Here is a 21,934-nt window from a genome sequence, read left to right as displayed (position 1 = left end):
AGTATAGCTTTAATGGATAGCCATTTGACTGGGAGGAATTGTCACAAGCCCGCAGTTCTGTTGATTGAAAAAAATGCAGGCAGAGAACTGTGGCAAATGAAAAGCATGTCTGCATCATGAGGTAATTGCTACACTGCTCCCTGCATGGACCAGGGCTGTAACAGAGCAGGGCCAGCTCTGGTCTCCATGGTTCAAAGAGATTTAGAGAATGTAGAGAGAGTTCAGAGCAAAAGCAGAATAGTCATTCAATGCCCAGTGAAGAAGGGCTAAAGGACATGGGATTGTTTAGCTCAGAGAAGAAAAGCTTCAAGAGCACCGTAAGAGAAGTCATCGTTGGAAATAAACTTTATCTCCACTGCAAGGAGGATAATGTATGTTTTTTCTCTGTTGGTGAGAAGACAAAAAAGAACAAGCTTATTAAGATTAAACAAAAGGATGAACTTCCTGATCTCGAAGGTTGTTGGGGGGCAGTGGTGGTTAGTGGTAGAATTCTCGCCTTCCATGCAGGAGACCCTGTTCAATTTCTGTCCAATGTACCTCATATGCAGCTAGTGCCCACCTATCAGTATGTTGCTACGACGCTGAAGAGGTTTCAGCGGAGCTTCCTGACTAATACAGATTAGGAAAAAAGGCCTGATCATCTATTTCTTAAAAATCAGTCAATGAAAGCCCTATGGCTCACAAAGGTCCTATCCACAACCAATCATGGGGATGGCTCAAGACGGGGCACATTTAGTTCCATTGTGCATGGGGTGACCTTGAGTTGGGGGCTCATTCAATGACAGCTAACAAGAACAACAACAAGATTGTTTGATACCAGATAGGATTCGAGATTTCTCTCTGGAGGACTTTACAAATACCCATGTTCCTTTGGATGTAATGGATTCACTGGGTCCTCCTTGAAACTAGAGGAGGGAATATTTTTTAACTGCTTTTCGGCCACGACCAGGATGATGGATGGTGTCCACTGTAGACACTGTCATGAGCATGCCAGCACTTCACACAACTCTCAACATCCTATTGGCAGCTGGATTTCTTTTCCTCCAACTCGAAAAAACTTATCAGACAGAAAATGAGTGAGAGTGATGTTTTTATAGGGATAATCTCAAATCTCCTTTCAATAAAAGGTAAATGTTTTGTAAATGACATTATTTTAATTATTGTTTGTGAAAAGTGTAATGTTTATTCAACAAATAATTACTGAGTGAAGTGTGTTGGGGATGTCTAAGAATAAATCAATATGCAGTTACAATTCATATGATAAAAGCTCTCTGTGGAAATGTGATATGATATGAGAACGTGGAGAGGGCTCATTAACTCTGACTTGGAGGCTCAGGGAAGGCCTCCCAAAGGAAGTCCCACACAAGCTGAGATGCAGATGATGAGCAGAAGAAAGGTGGTCTATAGAGGAGACGAGGCAGGAAGGCAGAAGAGATACATGCGTGAGGGCCTGGAGGCAGAAAAGCACAAAAAGCAATGTTATTGTTGTTAGTTTCCATGGAGTTAGCGCCAACTCATGGTGACCCCGTGTACAACTGAACAAAACGCTGTCCTGCGCCATCTTCATGATCATTGGCATTCTCCAGTCTGTTGTTGCAGTCACTATGCATTTTGAATGCCTTCCAACCTAGGAGCTCATCTTCCAGCACTGTATCGGACAATATTCTGTTGTGATCCATACGGTTTTCATTGGCTAATTTTCAGAAGTAGATCACCAAGCCTTTCTTGCTAGTCTGTCTTAGTCTGGAAGGTCTGCCATGGGTGATTCTGCTGGTAGTTGAAATACTGGTGGCCTAGCTTCCAACATCATAGCAACAGGCAAGTCACCACGGTAGGACAAACTGACGGATGGGTGGTGAACATGGAGTAATAGAAAAACTGAAAGATATCTTACTACAGCACCGAGGTAATGCTGGGAATGGCAGGAGACAAGGCTGGTAAGCAGGAGGCAGAGTGCCCAGGTCCAACAGGCCATGTTCCCAAGTATGAATTTCATCCCAGGAACATAGCAGAGAAGGATGCTATCCAATTTGTGTTTCAGAAAGATCATCCAGCTGCACTGTGAAAAATTGTCTAGAGGGGCTTTGACATTAATCTGGCCTGGATTTGAATCTATGTTCCATATTATTAGCTGTAAGATTTTGGACAAATTAGTTAATCTTGCCAAATCTCAGTTTTGTTGTCTGTAAAATGGAGGTGATGATATCTATCTCAAAGACTGACTATGAGGTTACATTTAAATAATATATGTAAAGGGCCCACAGAGTGTCTGATACCCTGGTATAGGTGCTCAACAGAATGGGCTCCCTTCTTTATGAATTCATAGCAAATTAGCAAATGATAAATACACGTGACATAGTACATAATCCAATGCTTTTTTTTTTTTTTTAATTTGAGGGCGATTATTACGTGTAGTTTCTACAATCCTCTTAAAACTCTAGAGACAAACTAGATTTTTCTTCAGTCCTTTAATCATCTTTGTGGTTCTTTGCAGAATCCTCTCCAAATTTTCAAAATTCCACTTAAATTGTGGAGCCCACAGCTAGATTGGTCACCGTAGAGAATTCATCATCAGATCAGCACCATGAAGTTGATCAGGCTTTTGGCTCTTCCATATATACCCAGTCAGCCGGTCCCCATTGACAAATAGGTTGTGTTCCAGGAGCTCATTAGTAAGTTGGTTGTTTGGAACACAGAAAGCTTTTCCCCACAGAAACAGAATTACAGATGGTGGCTTGTTTCCCAAGCCAGTGCACAAAAATCTGTTTAATGTACGTGCAGCTGAATGAGGGACTGGCAATAACAGTTAAGTCCCACGGAGCCCTGAGAACCTCTGAACCACAGGTGTCCAACCCTGAGCCCTGTGAGGGAGCTGAGCAGTGGGCTAGCAGCTTTCAGAGTGAGGACTGTTGGTAGCAAAATTATGAAGAACACTTCCTTGAAATGGCCTTTATTTGCAATTATGCTTGTTGTAAGTAAATTTCAAGAGCTACCTTAGTACACCTACTATATGCTAGATACCTTACCTAAATCTACCTAAATTATCTTTAATCCTCACAATGATCCTGTGAGAAAAATATTCGCATTCTTCCTGTTTTGCCTGTGTCTTAAGGAGATTGTGTGTGGCTCAGGGACACTCAGGTAGGAGTGGGGAGCTGATGTGTGAGCCCTGGCTTTCTGCCGTTCAAGGTTGAAATCTTTTCACTGCACAACACTGCCTCCCAGTGGAGTGTGCTTAACACATACCCTAGCATCACAAAACCAAGGATCATAATAATCTCCTAGGGAAGTAACAAGTCATTCATTCATACATTCAACAAAGAATCTTTCAGAGCTTCCAATGAGCTAGGCCTTGGGAACACAAAATCAAATTAGACTTGGTAGTTGGGAAACAAAACAAATACATCAATGGCTGAAATCAAGGAGAAAAGAATACGATCAAGCTAAAAAAAGATTACATAGAAATGCAGAAACTAGACATCTACATCAGACTAGGGAGGTGGAGGTGGTAGAAAAGAGGGCTTCCTGGAGGAGGTGTGATGAGCTGAGTTTTGAAGCATAAGTTGGAGTTTGATGAAAAGATAAATGACAAAGAGTCAGAAGACATTTTGTGCAGAAGAAATAGCATGTTTAAAGGCACAGGGACATGAAACACACCAAAAATATGGTAAGCATTATCTTTGTCCCATCTGCTTTTGTAAAAGGTCATCACCATACAAAGGTAGAGTGGCTTGTGGAATAGACAAGTGAAAATATTCGACATAGTTTTAATTTGCGTTTCTTTGATAGTCAAGTTTTTTAGATTCTTTACATATTTTAAAATCTATTTTTTTCTGTGGAATATATATCTATTGTTGATTTTTCAATTAGGTATCGATCACTTAAAAATTGAATTGTAAAGCTCTTAGTCCCTTACACAATCATTTAATTTTTGATATTTTTATGTCCTTTGCCATACCAAAATAATAATGATTTTATATAGTCTTCTTTGTTTTTAAGCTTTAAAAACAATCTTCCCCAACACTAGGATTATAAATAAAAATTAAATTCTCTGTTTACATTTAAGACTTTGATCCAGTTGAAATTTATTTCACTTGGTGTAAGGAGTATGACTGTGTTCCAACTGCATTTCCCAGCCTGCCTTGCAGCCTTTAGTCCGCATGGAGGCAAGAACAGGACTCACTGGGTGAACCTGGGGCAGACACACAGGGCACCCCTAACTGTGAAAGGAATCTAAAAAGCTGGAACCACCCCAATGTTCATTGCAGCACTATTCACAATAGCCAAAAGGTAGAAACAACCAAAATGTTCATCAACAGATGGATGGATGAACAAAATGTGGTATATGCATACAATGGAATATTACTCTGCCATGAAAAAAGTGAAGTTCTGACACATGCCACAACATGGATGAACCTCAAAAACATTATGCTGGGTGAAATAACTCAGTCACAAAAGGACAAATATTGGATGACACTACTAATATGAAATAGCAAGTTAGGCACATGTATAGAGCTCAGAGTTTAACAGTGGTTACCAGGGGCCAGAAGGATTGGGAAAGGTGATAATTGTTATTTAACATCAAGTTTTTGTTTATGGGAATGAAAAATTTAGCAATAGATATTGGAGATAGTTGCACAACATGATTGACGTAATTGTTGTTGTTAGGTCTGTTCCAACTCATAGTGACCCTATGTACGACAGAAGGGAACACTGCCCGGTCCTGCACCATCCTCACAATCGTTGTTAGGTTTGAGACCATTGTTGCAGCCACTGTGTCAATCCATCTGGTCAAAGGTCTTCCTCTTTTTCTATGACCCTCTACCTTACCAAGCATGATGTCCTCATCCAGGGACTGCTCCCTCCTGATAACAAGTCCAAAGTACGTGACATAAATTATAGTCGTCCTCACCTCCAAGGAGCGCTATGGCTATACTTCTTCCAAGACAGACTTGTTAGTTCTTCTGGCAGTCCATGCTATAGTCAGTATTCTTCGCCAACACCATAATTCAAATGCATTAATTCTTTGGTTTTCCTTATTCATTGTCCAGCTTTCACATGTATATGAGGTGACTGAAAATATCATGGCTTGAGTCAGGTGCACCTTAGTCCTCAAAGTAACATCTTTGCTTTTCAACATGTGAAAGAGGTCTTTTGCAGCAGATTTGCCCAGTGCAATACTTTGTTTGACTTCTTGACTGCTGCTTCCAAGGGTGTTGATTGTAGATCCAAGTAAAAAGAAATCCTTGACAACCTCAATATTTTCTCAGTTTATCATGATGTTGCTTATTGGTCCAGTTGTGAGGATTTTTGTTTTCTTTATGTTGAGGCGTAATTCATACTGAAGGCTGTAGTCTTTGATCTTCATCAGTAAGTGCTTCAAGTCCTCTTCTGTTTCAGCAAGCAGGGTTGTGTCCCCTGCATATTGCAGGTTGTTAATGAGTCTTCCTCCAATCCTGATACTGAGTTCTTCTTCATATAGTTCAGTTTCTGGAATTATTTGCTCAGCATACAGATTGAATAAGTATGGTGATAGGATACGACCCTGATGCATACCTTTCCTGATTTTAAACCACGCATTGTCCCCTTTTCTGTTTGAACAACTGCTTCTTGGTCTATGTACAGGTTCCTCATGAGTACAATGAAGTGTTCTGGAATACCCATTCTTTGCAATGTTTTCCTTAATTTGTTATGATCCACGCAGTTGAATGCCTTTGCATAGTCAATAGAACATAGATAAACATGTTTCTGGTATTCTCTGCTTTCGTCCAAGATCCATCTAACATCGGCAATGATATCCCTTCTTCCATGTCCTCTTCTGAATCTGGCTTGAATTTCTAACAGTTCCCTTTTGATGTATTGCTGCAACTGCTTTTGAAATATCTTCAGCAAAATTTTACTTGTCTGTGATATCAATGATATTGTTTGATAATTTTCACATTCTGTTGGATCACCTTTCTTTGGAATGGGCACAAATATGGATCTCTCCAGTTGGTTGGCCAGGTAGCTGTCTTCTGAATTTCCTGGCATAGATCAGTGAGCACCTCCAGCGCTGCATCTGTTTGTGGAAACATCTCAGTTGGTATTCGGTCAATTCCTGGAGCCTTGTTTTTCACCAGTGCCTCCAGTGCAGCTTGGACTTCTTCCTTCAATACCATCGGTTCTCGATCATATGCTACCTCCTGAAATGGTTAAACGTCGACCAATTCTTTTTGGTACAATGACTCTGTGTATTCCTTCCATATTCTTTTGACGCTTCCTGGGTCGTCCAATATTTTGCCCATAGCATCCTTCAAACGTGCAACTCGAGGCTTGAACTTTTTCTTCAGTTCTTTCAGCTTGAGAAGTGCCGAGCGTGTTCTTCCCTTTTGGTTTTCTAACTTCAGGTCTTTGCACTTTTCATTATAATACTTTGCTTTGTCTTCTTGAGCCAGTCTTTGAAATCTTCTGTTCAAGTCTTTTACCTCATCGTTTCTTCCATTCGCTTTAGCTGCTCTATGTTCAAGAGTAAGTTTCAGAATCTCTTCTGACATCCGCTTTGATGTTTTCTTTGTTTCTTGTCTTTTTAATGGTCTTTTGCTTTCTCTATATATGATGTACTTGATGTCATCCCACAACTCTTCAGATCTTCGGTCATTAGTGTTCTATTCTTGAAATGGTCTCGAAATTCAAGTGGGATATACTCAAGGTGGTACTTTGGCTCTCTTGGACTTGTTTTAATTTTCTTCAGCTTCAACTTGAACTTGCATATAAGAAATTGATGACCTGTTCTGCAGTCGGCCCCTGGTCTTGTTCTGACTGATGATATTGAGCGTCTCCATTGTCTCTTTCCACGAATATAGTCTATTTGATTCTCATGTTTTCTACCCGGTGAAGTCCACGTGTATAATCACTGTTTCTGTTGTTGAAAAAAAGGTATTTGCAATAAAGAAGTCATTGATCTTGCAAAATTCTATCATGCGATATCCAGTGTCATTTCTATCACCAAGGCCATATTTTCCAACTACCGATCCCTGCTATTTCCAACTTTCGCATTCCAATCACCAGTAATTATAAATACATCTTGATTGCATGTTTGATCAATTTCAGACTGCAGAAGTTGGTAAAAATCTTCAGTGTCCTCTTCTTTGATATTAGTGGTTGGTTCGTAAATTTGAAAAACGGTCATATTAACTGATTGAACATAAAGGTACCCCTCTTCACTGGAGGGAGGAAGCAGGTGAGCAGCAAGGACAGAATCGAGACTAGGCTGCCTGGCGAGATCTCAGTCTCCCTTTATCTGTGTTCAATGGAGATTTATTTATTTATTTATTTCAACATGTACATTTAACACAACGTACCTTCCATAATGAAACACTTCCAATACTGTATCTTAGAATTGACATTTTCTGCAAGTTATCACAGCATGCATTATCTGAAGGATATAGTATTTTTATTTTTTCACTTAATGATGCAACACACAAATTCTGACAATATATATTCACAAGTAACCTTTTTCATTATAAAAAAATCGGTGAATCCAGTGCGACCGCTGTAATCACCATAGGAAGCTTTACTATATTAAAGAGCTCGGCTGCTAACCAAAAGGTTGGCAATTTGAATCCACTAGCCACTCCCTGGAAACCCTATGGGGCAGTTCTACACGGTCCTATAGAATCGCCATGAGTCAGAATGACTCGATGGCAAAGGGTTTTGGTTATATTAGTATTTCAATAGTTTATTCCAACTCATTTCTTCTTTTATATTCTGAAACATCTTCATTATGTTGTTTGATGAGATAGACCCACAGGAAGACTGGTGCCCAAGGTCATTCCAACTTTCAGCCAATCAGGCTTGCTATTTGGCGGCTCTGGAACGCAGAACTTTGACAGAGTTCGGGAGCCGGGCCTGGGCCAGCAGCCGAGAGAAGGGGCGCCCCAACCTTGACGGCGCCATTTTGCCCGCCCAGGCCTTTCAGTGGGGACTTACTGAATGGGGACTCTGAGCAACTAGGAAAGCACCTAGTTCTAGACTAGAGGGTGCTAGGAGCCCTAATGCAGGCAACAACAAAACGACTGTTGGGGAGTGAGCGCAGGAAGAAATACACACACACACACAATGCAACACAACACAACACAGCACACAGTTCTCTGCCAAAATTCTCAATCTTATCGTTCATCTCTATGAAGATAGTATACAAGGTTATTATAAAGTCTGTGTCTGAAAACTCTGTTATGTGAAGCCCTTGTGGGTCTGTTTATACTGTGCTTTGTCTTTGTTGTTTTTCGTTCATGTTGTCTTACCTCCTCATGTGTGTGGTTATTATGTGCCCTTTTCATTTTATTTGCAAAACTGCTGATAGAAATAATGAGAGGCCTGATGATATTTTCCTTTGGAGAAGATTTACATTTCTAGTGCCGAAGTGCACTAACCAAATCCCTTGCTGTGAAGTGGATTCTGAGTCAGAGCGGCCCTATAGGACAGAATAGAACTGTCCCATAGGGTCTCCAAGGAGCAGCTAGTGGATTCAGACTGCCGACCTTTTGGTAGCTCTGATCAAATTGAGAAGCTGAGATGATCAGAGTAAATAAACTATAATTCCCTGCTATATCTATGTATTTCAGTTCACTCATTCTTCAAGGGTATAGCCCTTCAGAGTCCCAACTCAAGGGGTTCACTAGGGCCCACCTCCCTAATGGGCCCTAAATGCCAGTCTGTTTCCTCAGTCCCAAGAGGCTGTTAACAAGTACAGATTAGCTTCCCAGCCTCTCAGCTGCCCCCCTGAATGGGCAAACATGACCATGGGAAGAGCAGCCCTACATGCTGTGCTCCACTCCCAGGGCCCCTGTACTTCCCTGGCTCATGCTGTCCTCTGGTTTTAAGCAGATGGTCCTCATATTTTGCCCAAGTTTTCCAGCTGCTGTCAGAGAGAGTGCTTATCAGAAACACCAAAACCAAAAACCCAAACCCACTGACATCGAGTCAATTCCAACTCATGGCGACCCATCTGTTAGAATAGAACTGAGCTCCACAGGGTTTTCTTGGTTGTAATCTTTATCAACACAGATCACCAGACCTTTATTCCACAGCAGTGCTGGAGGGGTTCCAATGGTCAACCCAAGCCGCCCAGGGATCGTCTGAGACACAGTCTGCCATTATTTTCCATTGCCAGAATTGGAGGTCTATGATATGTTTAATTACACATCGTCTCTTTCCTCATTGCTCTTAATTTTCTAATTTTCTTAAGTAGTCTCAGTTGTTTATACGTCTAGATAAATTTTTGAATTTATTAATTTAAATTTTGAATTGGCAATGTGATTAGAATTACATTAAACCTATAAATTCATTTGGGAAGAATTGATATCTTTACAGTTTTTAGTCTTCCAGTTCAGAAGCATGATATGTTTCTCAATGTGTTCACATTTCCTTATGCCCTTTCATATAGTTTTATAAGCATTTAACCACTTCACCACCAGGGCTTCTCTTTCTTTGTATGTTGTTGTGTACTGTGGAGTCTATTCCGATTCATAGCGACCCTACAGAACAGAGTAGAACTACCTACCTCATAGGGTCTCCAAGGATCAACTGGTGGATTCGAACTGCCGACCTTTTGGTTAGCAGCCAAGCTCTTAGCCACTGTGCCACCAAGGCTCCTTTCCTTATATGAAAAACCAAAAAGCAAACCCATTGCTGTCGAGTTGATTCTGACTTATAGCGACCCCTATATAGGACAGATTAGAACTGCCCCATAGAGTTTCCAAGGAGTGCCTTGTGGATTCAAGCTGCCAACCTTCTGGTTAACAGCTGAACTCTTAACCACTATGCCACCAGGGTTTCCTTCTTTGTATAGTCTCTGCTTATTTCCTGTAAAGTATATGCTTCTATTTTTATTGTTTTATTAATTAGTTAATTAATTTATTTATTTTGTGCTTTAGATGAAGGTTTGTTTGATTATTTTGAATGGAATCTTTCCTCCCTTTAATTTTTTAGCTGTTTGATAGTGATTTAAAGAAATATTATTAGTGTTCGTATATTAGTTTTCTAACTGATGATTTTATTAGTTTATTTTTTTCTTTCTGGTCATAAAAGCTTTTAAGGATATGACTACACCTCTGAGTGTAGCTTTGTGGACTTTTATTTTTAGGAGAGTGAGGCTTAAAATTTTTTTTCCAAGTGCGAGTTTTTATTGGTGTTAGTGTAGATTAAATGTATTCTACGAAGTTCTAATTTTACTGTCTTTAATCAGAGAATGTGCTGTCTTCAATTAACATTGTTTTGATTTTTTTAAGAGTTTCTTTGCCTTAATATCTGATCATTTTTTTAGAGTGTACTTTGGATACATATATTTAAAAAAAAGTGGTTAGCTCAAAGTCCCACGACATTATTTATTTTTGCCTTTGGTACAGATTTTGTGATGGGAGTGTTAAATATATTACATTGTAATTGTATTTATATCAAGTCTTTGATTTATCTCTAAAGTTTTTGTTTTATGTAGTTTTGATACTATATTATATGATGAATAAACGTTATAACGTTATACGTTATGCATTCTGTTGATTATGTCTATTAGAAATATAAATAACAATATCCCATTGTCGAAAGTATGAGTTGTTGTAATAGTAAATGAAATAATGTGAGGAAACATGTCTGGCACATAGTAAGTGCTCAATAAATGATAGCACGTTTCTAATCTTTTATTTTCCGTTTTTTTTCATTTTGTGCTAGTTGCGTTCTCTTGCACACAGCAAATCACTGAACATTGTTTGCTCAAAGCAACTTTTTATTAAAAAATTACAAATATTCAGAAAAGTGAGCAAATCATAATGTATACAGCTCAATGAATTTTCACAAAGTGAGCAAAGCTGTGAGCACCCAACTCAATAACATCCCACTCACTAGCCTCACCAAGGGCAACCTCTCCTAACAGCATGGAACAGTTTTACATTGTTCTGAATTCTATACAAATGGAATTATATAGTGTGTGCCCTTCTGTGTCTGGATTCTTTGGCTATCATTACGTTTGTGAGATTCATCTGTACAGGTGGATGCTGCTGTAGTTTGTCTATTTTCATTGATGAATAATACTTCCATTCTGTGACTATTACAATCTGTTTATCTATTTTACTGTTTGGGGCTATTACGGACAGTGCTGCTATGAACACTGATGTACATATCTTTTGGAGAACTTAATATACGCATTTTACTTGGACATATACACTGTAGTGGAATGGCTGGGTCACAGTGTATGCGTATGTTTAGTTTTAGAGGACTGCGTTACAAAGTTTTACAAAGTGTTTGTACCACTTTACACTCCTACAGTGTAACTTTGCCTTTCAAGAAGACTTTTTAATTGTCATAATTTTATGACCACCGACATACTATTTTGGAAACTCTGGTGGCGTAGTGGTTAAGAGCTATGGCTGCTAACCAAAAGGTCAGCAGTTCGAATCCACCAGGTGCTCCTTGGAAGCCCTATGGGACAATCCTACTCTGTCCTGTAGGGTTGCTGTCAGTCAGAATTGACTCAGCGGCAATGGGTTTGGTTTGTTTTTTTCCGGTTTTTTGACGTTATTTTGCGGTTTTGGCTTTTGGTTTCCTTACTCTTCTCTTTTTATTCAATTCTCTTTCAGTATAAACAGAAATTTGTTTTCTCTTGCCTTTCACAGTAATTTTGGGGTAGGAAACCTGTTTTTTCATTTTACTAATGGTTTCTATAAAGCAGTTCACACCATTTTCCTAAGTCTATCTAATTATCAAAGTGAAAACAGTCACTTTGACTCCCGTTTTACGAAAAGCAAAGATCACGGTGCTTCTACTCCTGCCCCCTTCCTGACTCCTGTCTTCACGAAGTTAATGTTGGTTGTGACTCCCATCATCCAAAATTTAGGTGCTTATTCGCAGTACTTGACATTGGCCCACATAAAACTGATCAAATAACATGATGCCATTGACCTTGAATGCTGTTGTAAGGAAAAGCTGAATGAAACTCCTCACTATGACCACCGAGAGACTCGGGTTCACTACATGACCGAGTAATCTCTGGGAACCCAGCAAGTCATTATTCTCAGATCTCAGAATCAGAAATAGTGCTTTCCATGAGCAAGTGATTTGTTTTTCCCTCATGAACATGGGTGTTTCCCCTTCATAACGCTGCTCCTAGGAGGTTTAGAAAATATTTTATCTCGCTAGGTTGTTTACATCTTCTAAAACAGTCTAGAACCCCTTTGAAAACAAGGTAAATACAAATCAATGGGACAAGGCTAAGATGTCTTCCATGTGGCCGGTGGTTATTCCCGGGGAGAGAAGTAAGACTGGGAAGCATAAAGAGTAAAAGTCACTCTCCCTGTTCATCCGCCTGTGTTATCTGAGTACGAATTTATGCATTATTTGTATACATTTAAAAAACAAGTGTATTTTTAAAAGATAGAAAATAAAGAAGGTTATATCGAGGAAGTAAGAACAGAACTTCCTAAGCAAGACATGTGACCCAGAACCCACCAATGACGGACAGATCTAACTCAAGGAAAAAAAAACCTTCTCTTAACAAAAACACAACTGAAATAAAGCACAAGAACCAGTAACAGACAAGAAGACAATATTTCTAACAACTAGCCTAGACAAAAGAGTAATATCCCTCTCATATCAAGAGCTCCTATAAATTAGTAAGAAAAAAGCTGTAAAAAATGAGCAAGGGAAAAACCTTTTAACAAGAGGCTTCTCAGGAGGACAATGAGATGCACAATCTACTCTTTAAATGTCTGCTCAGAGTCTGTTCTTCTGGATGAACGCAACTTACTGAAAGAATAAGTTCTATCTTTTAAATATTACCATACGTGTTCAGTGGATCTTCACTTTTTCACTCCATTTTAGGAGTTTTTTATGTATCATATAAACGCATTTATGGTATAATTAGCTCATTGTCCAATTTTTTAAAAATTCTCAAAATAGCTTCCAATTAGAAATATTGCAACAGTTGGACATAACCAAAATGACCAGACTAGATTGATATAAGCAAAAGTAAAACAGCCACAATAAATAAAAAATAAGGTTAAAAATGACGAGCAAGACAGAAAATAACAAACGTTGGTCAGGATGTGGCAAATTGGAAACCTTATCCATTGTTGATGGGAATGCAAAACAGTACAGCCATTGTGGAAAACAGTGTGGCGGTTCCTCAAAAAACTAAAAATAGAATTACCGTATAACCCAGCAATTCCTCTCCTAGCTATATACCCAAAAGACTTGAAAACAAAGGCTCAGACAGATACTTGTACACCAGTGTTCACTGCAGTAGAATTCACAGTAGCCAAAAGGTGGAAATAACTTAAACACCCATCAGTAGATGAATGGATAAACAAAATATACACACATATAATGGAACGCTGCTTAGCTAGTAAGAGAAATGAAGTCTTGATACATGCTACAATATGGATGGAGCTTGAACACATTATGCTGAGTGAAATAAGTCGATCACAAAAGAGCAAATACTGTATGACCTCACTTATATAAAAAGACAAGAAAAAGCAACCAACATTAATTAGTGGTTACCAGGGGCAAGAGGGAGGGAGAAAGAGGTAGGGGGTGTTATTGCTTGTGGAGTACTGAGTTTCAATTTACAGTGGTGGAAATTCCCATTGATTAGGGTAGGAAGTTGCACAGCTGATCAATGTAATCACTGCCAATAAGTTGTACACCTGTAAAACGTTCAATTGGCAAAAGTTGAATGATATATACATTTACAATAATGACAATAATAATAATAAGAGTAGCTGCCAAGGGTCTTGTGTACAACCAAACATCTCATGGGATTTAGTTCCTTGGTTTGGAGGTTTAGGGTCATGGTTTCATGGGACATCCCAGTTAGTTGGACTCATAACGTGTTTAGTGCTTCTGTCCTACCTTCTAGTTCATTATGTAGTACCTGGGGTCTTAAAAGCTTGTAACGGCACAAGAATTGGTCTCTATTCTCCTGGAGCAACAGAAGGAGAAGGAGAGTCAGGAATAAGAGGACGAAATGGAATATGTGGCTAATTGCCTCCATGAACAACTGCCTCCTTTGCCATGAGACCAGAACTGGATGGTGCCCGGCTACCACTACTGAACATTTTGATCAAAGATGCTATAGAAGAACCCTGATCAAAAGGGAGGAATGCAGAACAGAATTATAAATTCTCATGGACTCCAGACTTTTTGGAGCCATGAGTCTGGATGAACCCCCCAAACGATGCCCTGAGATAATCTTTAAACCTTAAATCAAAAGTATCCCCTGAAGTACTCTTAAAACCAAATAATAGTTTAGCTTAACTAGTAATAAAGTTCTGCCTTGAGCATTAGGCCCTTTTAAGATCCATCTATATGGGATCAAATTGACAACAGCAACTGAAAAGATTAGTTAGGAACCTTAGAGGATAGTGAGTTTATGTTAATGGGTGAGGAATAATTCAGAAAGGAGGGTAACAATGGTTGCATAACTTGAAGAATGTAATCAATGTTACTCAATTGTACATGCAGAAATTGTTGGATTGGTGTAAGTTCTGCTGTGTATATTCTCAACAACAACAACAAAAATTATTTAAAAAATGATGAGCAAGGGCTATAAACAGGTAATTCACTAATAAATACAAGGGATCTATAAGTATAATTAATTAAACTAATAATTTAAGAAATGAAGAAATATAAATCAAAAAGATGTTTTTCACCTATCAGATTGGCAAAAATTAAAAAGATTCATAATGTCTAATTGGTGTACGTGAGGAAGAAAAGGACATGCTATTGATGGTTATGTAAAATGTTATAGCATTTGGAAGAATAATTTGTGTACCATATGAGCTAGCAATCCCAGTTCTTCGACTCTATTCTACAAATACCTAAAGATATATATATACACATATACATATATATATATATATATATATATATCCTTCCAGTAGATTTTGACTCATAGCGACCCCTGTGACAGAGTAGAAGTGCCTCGTAGGGTTTTCTTGGCTGAATGTATATTGAAGCAGATTGCCAGGTCTTTCTCCTCTGGAGCTGCTGGCTGGGTTCGAACTGCCAACCTTTCGGTTAGCAGTTGAGCTCTTAACCATTTGCACCACCAGGGTTCCGTATATATATATATACATAGTTGTTAGGTGCCGTTGAGTCAGTTCCAACTGACAATGAGCCTATGTACAACAGAAAGAATTGCTGCCTGGCCCTGCGCCATCCTCACAAACATTGCTATGCTTGAGCCCCTTGTTACAGCCACTGTGTCAATCAATCTCATCGAGGGTCTTCCTCTTTTTCACTGACCCTGTACTTTACCAAGCATGATATCTTTCTCCAGGGACTGCTCCCTCCTAATAACAAGTCCAAAGTACGTGAGATGAAGTTTTGACATTCTTACTTCTAAGGAGCATTCTGGCTGTACTTCTTCCAAGACAGATTTGTTCGTTCTTCTGGCAGTCCATGGTATATTCAGTTTTCTTCACCAACATCATAATTCAAAGGCATCAATTCTTCTTTGGTCTTCCTTATTCATTGTGCGTTGTGTATACACACACCAACACACGCACACATTGCAGTATTATTTATAAGAATACAAATAATGGAAATGACCTACATGTCTATCCACAGAGGAATTGGTGGATATGGAACATCCATATAACAAAATACTAAGATTTAATAAGAAAAATATGGCAGCTCCATGTGTACTGACTTGAAGATATGCTCACAATATATTGTTAAGTGAAAAAAACAAACTGCAGATGAATATGATCCCATTTTTGGCAACCTCTATAGGGTCGCTATGAGTTGGAATTGACTCGACGGCAATGGGTTTCTCCCCGCAAAGAGGAATCAGGATGTAGTACGGACGTGTCAGTGGAAGCAGAGAAAAACTTGGGGAAGGAAACATAACCAACTGTGGACAGTGGTTTCGCATGGGAGTGGAAATGGAGGGGCAGAGTGATGGATGTTTCTTTTCTATTTCATATAATTTCTTTTCATAATGTGGTGAGCTTCTGGCTTTTCGTTACCTGCTCTGATGTGTTTTTCAGCAACCTCAAGTACTGCTTGCCTCAGAAACACTTAAAGCAGCCTGGGAATTACTTCTTAATGTTAGCTTGTTTTTACTGAAAAAAACATTAAGATGCAATAGGTGACAAACCATGTTTCATAATAAATTAGGTTACAGAATCAATTAAAGAAAGTAAAAATAAACCACTTCAAAAGTGTCTTTCACAATATTTATTCAAAGGCACAACACTACAAAAATATAGTATGGTGCATAGTAAGGAATTGATTTCTGTGGTTTAAAGAGAACCACTTCAATGATAGGGAAATAATCAAAGAATGCCCATGTGTAGTTATCAACGCTGCATTTCTTGATGATGATGGCTATCCACCACCTTTACTAACCGTATCAGATTTCACCTGAAGATAGTGGACTCCACATAACTGAGTCTCTGTTCTTTCCAGAGACAACAGGGGCCCTTTCCTGGGCCCCAGACTGAGCTTCTTCTGGCCACGCCCCTCTTCATGATGCAGACTCCATTTGGCCAAAGGGATGGCCATTCACAGCCTGTGCTCCTGGCCCTCTAGACCACACTCCAGGTATCTGGGACCCTGGAATTTGCTGACAAAATTATTCCAAGTTCACATCTAGGGACTAGGCGGTCCTCTACAGTAGGTCTGTCCTCTCAGAGGTGGACAGTGCTATAGCTATGTGTGACTCTAGGCCTGAGGTGTGGCCAGGAAGAGGTTGTTTTCAGGGGGTTTAGGTGGAGCTTGGACATGTGGGCTGGGGCCTGGAGTTGGCTTCCCCTCTCCTACATTATTCAGAGGTGGAATTCCAAGGAAATCAAGAATTTTTAATTCGAACTTGACTTTTCAAGTTTTCACAAAAGTATGTAAGTCAAGCTAGGAGTTTAGAACATTTTATTTCAGTTAATTAGTTTGATTTACATCTTTAAAACCTTTAAAGTGTTTAGATACATAGTATATGGGCCTACTTCTGTAGTCCTGCCCTGGGCCCAAAGTATGTAGGGGCAGCCTGGTAGATAGAGACCCCATTAAAATAAAAGCAAAAGAACAAAGATACATATGTATGTATGTACGTGTATATATACGTATATATATAAATTCATGAAAATGTAGAGATTAAGAAGAGGGCCTTCAGAAAACAAAAGTTGGACAAAGTGAGGGATACCGGGAAATAGACCAAATGGTGTTGCAAAATGAGATGGGACAGAGGTCACTGTGGTCCGATGGTGCTGGGAGGGGCCATATCTGAGTAGGCAACATGTCTGCCCAGGAGACCATCACAAGATTGTGGATGCTGAGATGGCAGGGGTGGTGGTGGTGGAGATGACAATGAGGCCGGAAACATTAGCACACAGAACAGTTCAAAATATTTTCTGGTTTCTCTTGTCATGTCTTACTGGATCCTTGTGTAATGCTTACCTTCCAAGTAGTTGGGTATTTTAAAACTTATCTTCATGATTTCTAGACCAGTTCTGCTTGACTGACTACACTTCTGAAATCTGTAGACTCCCACATAACCCTTCCTCACCTCCTCCCCTGTTTATATACTTCCCCAACATGTTATCACCTGCTAGTAGATGATAGAGCTTTACTTATTTATTTTATTTTCTCTCTTCTTCCTAGAATATAAGCTCCACGATGGCAAGGATTTTTGTCTGTCTTGTTCGCTGTTGTGTATTTTTAGTGCCTAGAGTAGTTTGTGGCACATAGTAGGCACTCAATAAAATTTTGCTGAATCAATGAATGAACCATGAGTACGCACACCAAGGCCCACTTCCTTGTGTAATAAATACAAAATAAAGGACACGTCGTGTGGCTTTCAGACGATAAATTCTCTCTCTGTTGAATCTTTTTTTTTTGGTGCAAAGTTAATTGTATGAAACCTTACAGTGAATGTCATGGCGTATCATTTTCCATTGTGTGACCATTCACTGGCTGGCAGCTGACTACAGTACTTCTTTTGAAAGATACACAGTGGGAACAGACAAAAGGGAGAGAAACCAGCTGTTTAGTGATACGTGAGGGTAAAAACAAAAACAAACAAACAACAAAAGATGATGACCAATTAATTTCAGCTTCCTTAGTGTCTAACTCCAGAATGATTAAAGTTCCAAGCAATAATGCTGCTGTTACAGTGTACAGGAATATGATCATTATCTCATCTGACCTGCACAAGTCTGAGAAAATAAATTAAAAGGATTATTATACCTGTAAATTCAGCCTAAGATTTCTTCTGGGCATATGACTTTAAGGAGCTACTTTTCAAATATAACTTAAACAATTTTCCCAAATCACAGTAGATGGGGTCTCTAAAATGTTACACATGAAAATATCACTTTACTAGTGAGCAAATGCTTAACTTCAAAACCATAAAGGGCACTAAATTATCTTTTGCTGATTTCCTCCTTCTCCCAGAGGACTGTGACTCCTCACCACCCAGCCTAGGGATGAGGATCCTACCACGTCACCTGGAAGAGCCATTTTATCCACTCCACAAGTGCAGCGCCCCCCCAAGCTCCACTCTTTGTCTTTCCCCTTTGTCACCACTGATGTCTCTGGCTCAGCGGTCCACCAGAACTGTTCTCAGACCATCTGCACAAAAGTCTACTTTGTGAAAAGGACTTTTATCCCTAAAGGTCCCCTCAGTTTACGAATACCCTAATAATGAAACTCCTTCATACTGAGAGGTCAGAAGGCAAAAGAAGGAGCAAGAATATATAGATGTCTCATCAAACACTTCAATACTGAATTGTGGTTGTTTATTCATTTTCAGAAGTGATTTAGGGCAACTTGCAAAGATACACACAGACATCTAAGCTCCTTCAGAGCAGGGACTTTGTTCACAGCTCTAGTCTCAGCCCTAGAACAAAGCCTGGGGCATGTTAAGTGCTCAATAACTGTATGTTGAAAGCAAGAATGAATGAATGGTAGCATACTTTTACGACCTGAATGAAAGCTCAAGCATTGAGCTCTGTGGGTCAAAACTAGACACAAATCAACTTCTGGTCACAAGGGGGCTGGAGGGAGTCCCGGCTTCCTCGGCTCTGCCCCATGGTTTGGGTGGGGTAGACTTGGAGGGCACTGACCGTTCAAGGCCAAGGTGGGGTTAGGTTTGCCTGAGGGGTGTGTGTGTGTGTGTGTGTGTGTGTGTGTGTAGATTGGTTTCCTGTACCTTTGGTTGGTGGCGAGGAGTGGCTCACATTAGGTTTTGAACCTGGGGGTTCCATTTTTACTTGTCACCCATTACCTCTGTGACCACCCTACAAATTGAGCATGTGGAGCCCAACAGGGTCTTTGAGAGAAACCAAAAACTTTTCAAATACAGTAAGCCTTCCTCTGCCCCAAAATAGTGCATGTATACTTGCCATTCACCTGGTGACCCCATGTGTGTGGAGTAGAGCCACTCCACAGGGGTTTCAAGGCAAGCAGCTTGCCAAGCTTGTCTTAATTACATGTATATGCCAAGTTCTATGGGTAGGCAAGATACCTGAGCACATGGGATCCAGATTAACTAAGTTTTATATTATTTTTTTCTATGCCCAAAACTTTACATCAAATTCATGGAACTTTTTTTCCCCCTCATAGAAAAATTTATACATATATTGTTTTGTGACATTAGTTGCAATCCCCACAATGTGACAGCACACTCTCCCTTTCCACCCTGGGTTCCCTGTGTCCATTCAACCAGTTCCTATCCCTTCCGGCCTTCTCATCCTGCCTTCCGACAGGAGCCGCCCATTTGGTCCATGTATCTGACTGAACTAAGAAGCACACTCCTCACGTGTATTATTTTTTGTTTTATAGTCCTGTTTAATCTTTGTCTGAAGAGTGGGCTTCGGGAATGGTTTCAGTTCTGGGTTAACCCAGCATCTGGGGGCCATAGTTTCGGGGGTTCCTCCAGTCTCTGTCAGACCATTAAGCCTGGTCTTTTTACGTGAAATTCACGGAGCTTTGAATAAAGCAGTACATCAGCAAGGAAAATAAATGCATTTCAAAAGTGAAAAAAAGCAACCTGCTGTTTGATTGCCATCATTTTATCAATGAGTTAGTCAACACTTACTGAGAACTCACTGGGTACAGAATGTAATAAACGTGCGAAAATTACCAAAGACATGGAAGATATTTTTTTCTGCCTGCAAAAATCCAACTAATTTAGTCTAATGGAAGACTGGACCAACTAAAGACATATGAGAACTGCTAAGAATACAAATAATGGAAACCCAGTGATGCCCGCTAATACCACATTAAGCTCAATCGCCCATGAGTGCTGAGCGACTGGCTGACGCATGTGTACTCAGACGTCTGCAACTGTCAATGTTGGGATGAAGCAATCATACTTGGGGTGTTGTGCAATTCCCTGGCAAAAATCAGTCAAACAGCATCTCTCAGCTCTGTTAGTCACTACGGGAGGAACCAGGCAGGGAGAGCAAATGTGACCTGGAAGGGCTGGTTTCCTACTGAACATACTTGATTTAATTTAACTAAAGACACCATTAAGGGGCGCTGGAGGTGCAATCTTTAATTGTTGGGCTGCTAACAAAAGGTTGGCGGTTCGAACTCACAAGCTGCTCTTTGGGAGAAAAGACATGGTGACCAGCTTCCAATAAAGATTTCAGCCTAGGAATCCTATGGGGCAGTTCTATTCTGTCATATGGGGTCACTATGAGTTGGAATGGATTTGCCAGCACACAACAACAAAGACGCCATAGTGGCCATTGGAGAATTATGCCACGGTGATTGTGACTAAGTAAGCTCAGGCCTCTTTTATTGTCCATTAAGCTAGAAGAAGGGGACATAACACTTGCTTCTGAAGACACCACAGGCAACACTCCTCCTGAGTCTTTGAAAATGCTTCCCTCTAGCGCTCGCTTCGGCAGCATGTATACTTAAACTGGAACGATACAGAGAAGATTAGCATGGCCCCTGCGCAAGGATGACACGCAAATTCGTGAAGCATTCCATATTTTGGGGACATAAAGTGATACTCATGAGGAGTGTGCCTCTTAGCTCAAGTAGATGCAGGAGGCTAGACGGGTGACTTCTGTCCAGAGATGAGATAGGAAGGCAGAGAGGGTTAAGAGCTGGTTGAATGGACATGAGGAATCAAGGGTGGAAAGGAGGAGTGTGCTGTCACACTATGGGGGAGAGCAGTTAGGGTCACATAACAATGTATGTATAAATTTTTGCATGGGAAAAAATTAAAAAAGAAAAGAAAATGCTTCCTTCTATTTAAGCACTTCCTCACTCTTAGCCTAAGTTCTCTCCTGATAGCATGGTCCAAGTATGTGAGATGAAGTCTCGCCATCCTTACTACTAAAGAGCATTCTGGCTGTACATCTTCCAAGGGAGAATTGTTTGTCCTTCTGGCAGTCCATGGTGTATTCAATATTCTTCGCCAACAGCAAAATTCAAAGTCATCAATTCTTCATCAGTATTCCTTATTCATTGTCCAGCTTTCACATGCATATGAGGGGATAAAAAATATCATGTCTTGGGTCTGGCACACCTTAGTCCTCAAAGTGATACCTTTGCTTTTTAATACTTTAAAGAGGTCTTTTGCAGCAGATTTGCCCAGTGCAATGTGTTGTTTCATTTCTTGACTGCTGCTTCCATGGGTGTTGATTGTGGATCCAAGTAAAATGAAATCCTTGACAACTTCAATCATTTCTGTTTACCATGATGTTGCTTATTGATGCAGTTGTGAGGATTTTTGTTTTCTTCCATACTGGAGGCTGTCATCTGTGATCATTGGTAAGTGCTTCAAGTCCTCTTCACTTTCAGCAAGCAAGGCTGTGTCATCTGCATACAGCAGGTTGTTAATGAGTCTTCCTCCTATCCTGATGCCGCATTCTTCTTCATATAGTCCAGCTTCTCGGATTATTTGCTTAGCATACAGATTGAATAAGTACGGTGAAAGGATACAACCCTG

At 39.9% G+C, this 21,934-nt stretch overlaps 1 non-coding gene and 1 pseudogene across 1 annotated transcript; one reads left to right on the top strand and one right to left on the bottom strand.

The window, feature by feature from the left end:
- Nucleotides 1-7,717: 7,717 nt before the first annotated feature.
- Nucleotides 7,718-7,935, bottom strand: LOC111819767 (NADH dehydrogenase [ubiquinone] 1 subunit C1, mitochondrial-like; annotated as a pseudogene).
- Nucleotides 7,936-20,866: 12,931 nt separating this feature from the next.
- LOC111819784 (U6 spliceosomal RNA) lies at nucleotides 20,867-20,973 on the top strand. The gene has a single exon (XR_002823370.1). It is a non-coding gene; the product is annotated as a U6 spliceosomal RNA (small nuclear RNA).
- The last annotated feature ends 961 nt before the right edge of the window (nucleotides 20,974-21,934 follow it).

Source organism: Trichechus manatus, unplaced genomic scaffold, assembly GCF_000243295.1.
Source record: "Trichechus manatus latirostris isolate Lorelei unplaced genomic scaffold, TriManLat1.0 scaffold00018, whole genome shotgun sequence".
Lineage (NCBI taxonomy): Eukaryota > Metazoa > Chordata > Mammalia > Sirenia > Trichechidae > Trichechus > Trichechus manatus.
Note: the sequence above shows the minus strand (reverse complement) of the source record. Positions and strands in the feature narration are given on the sequence as shown.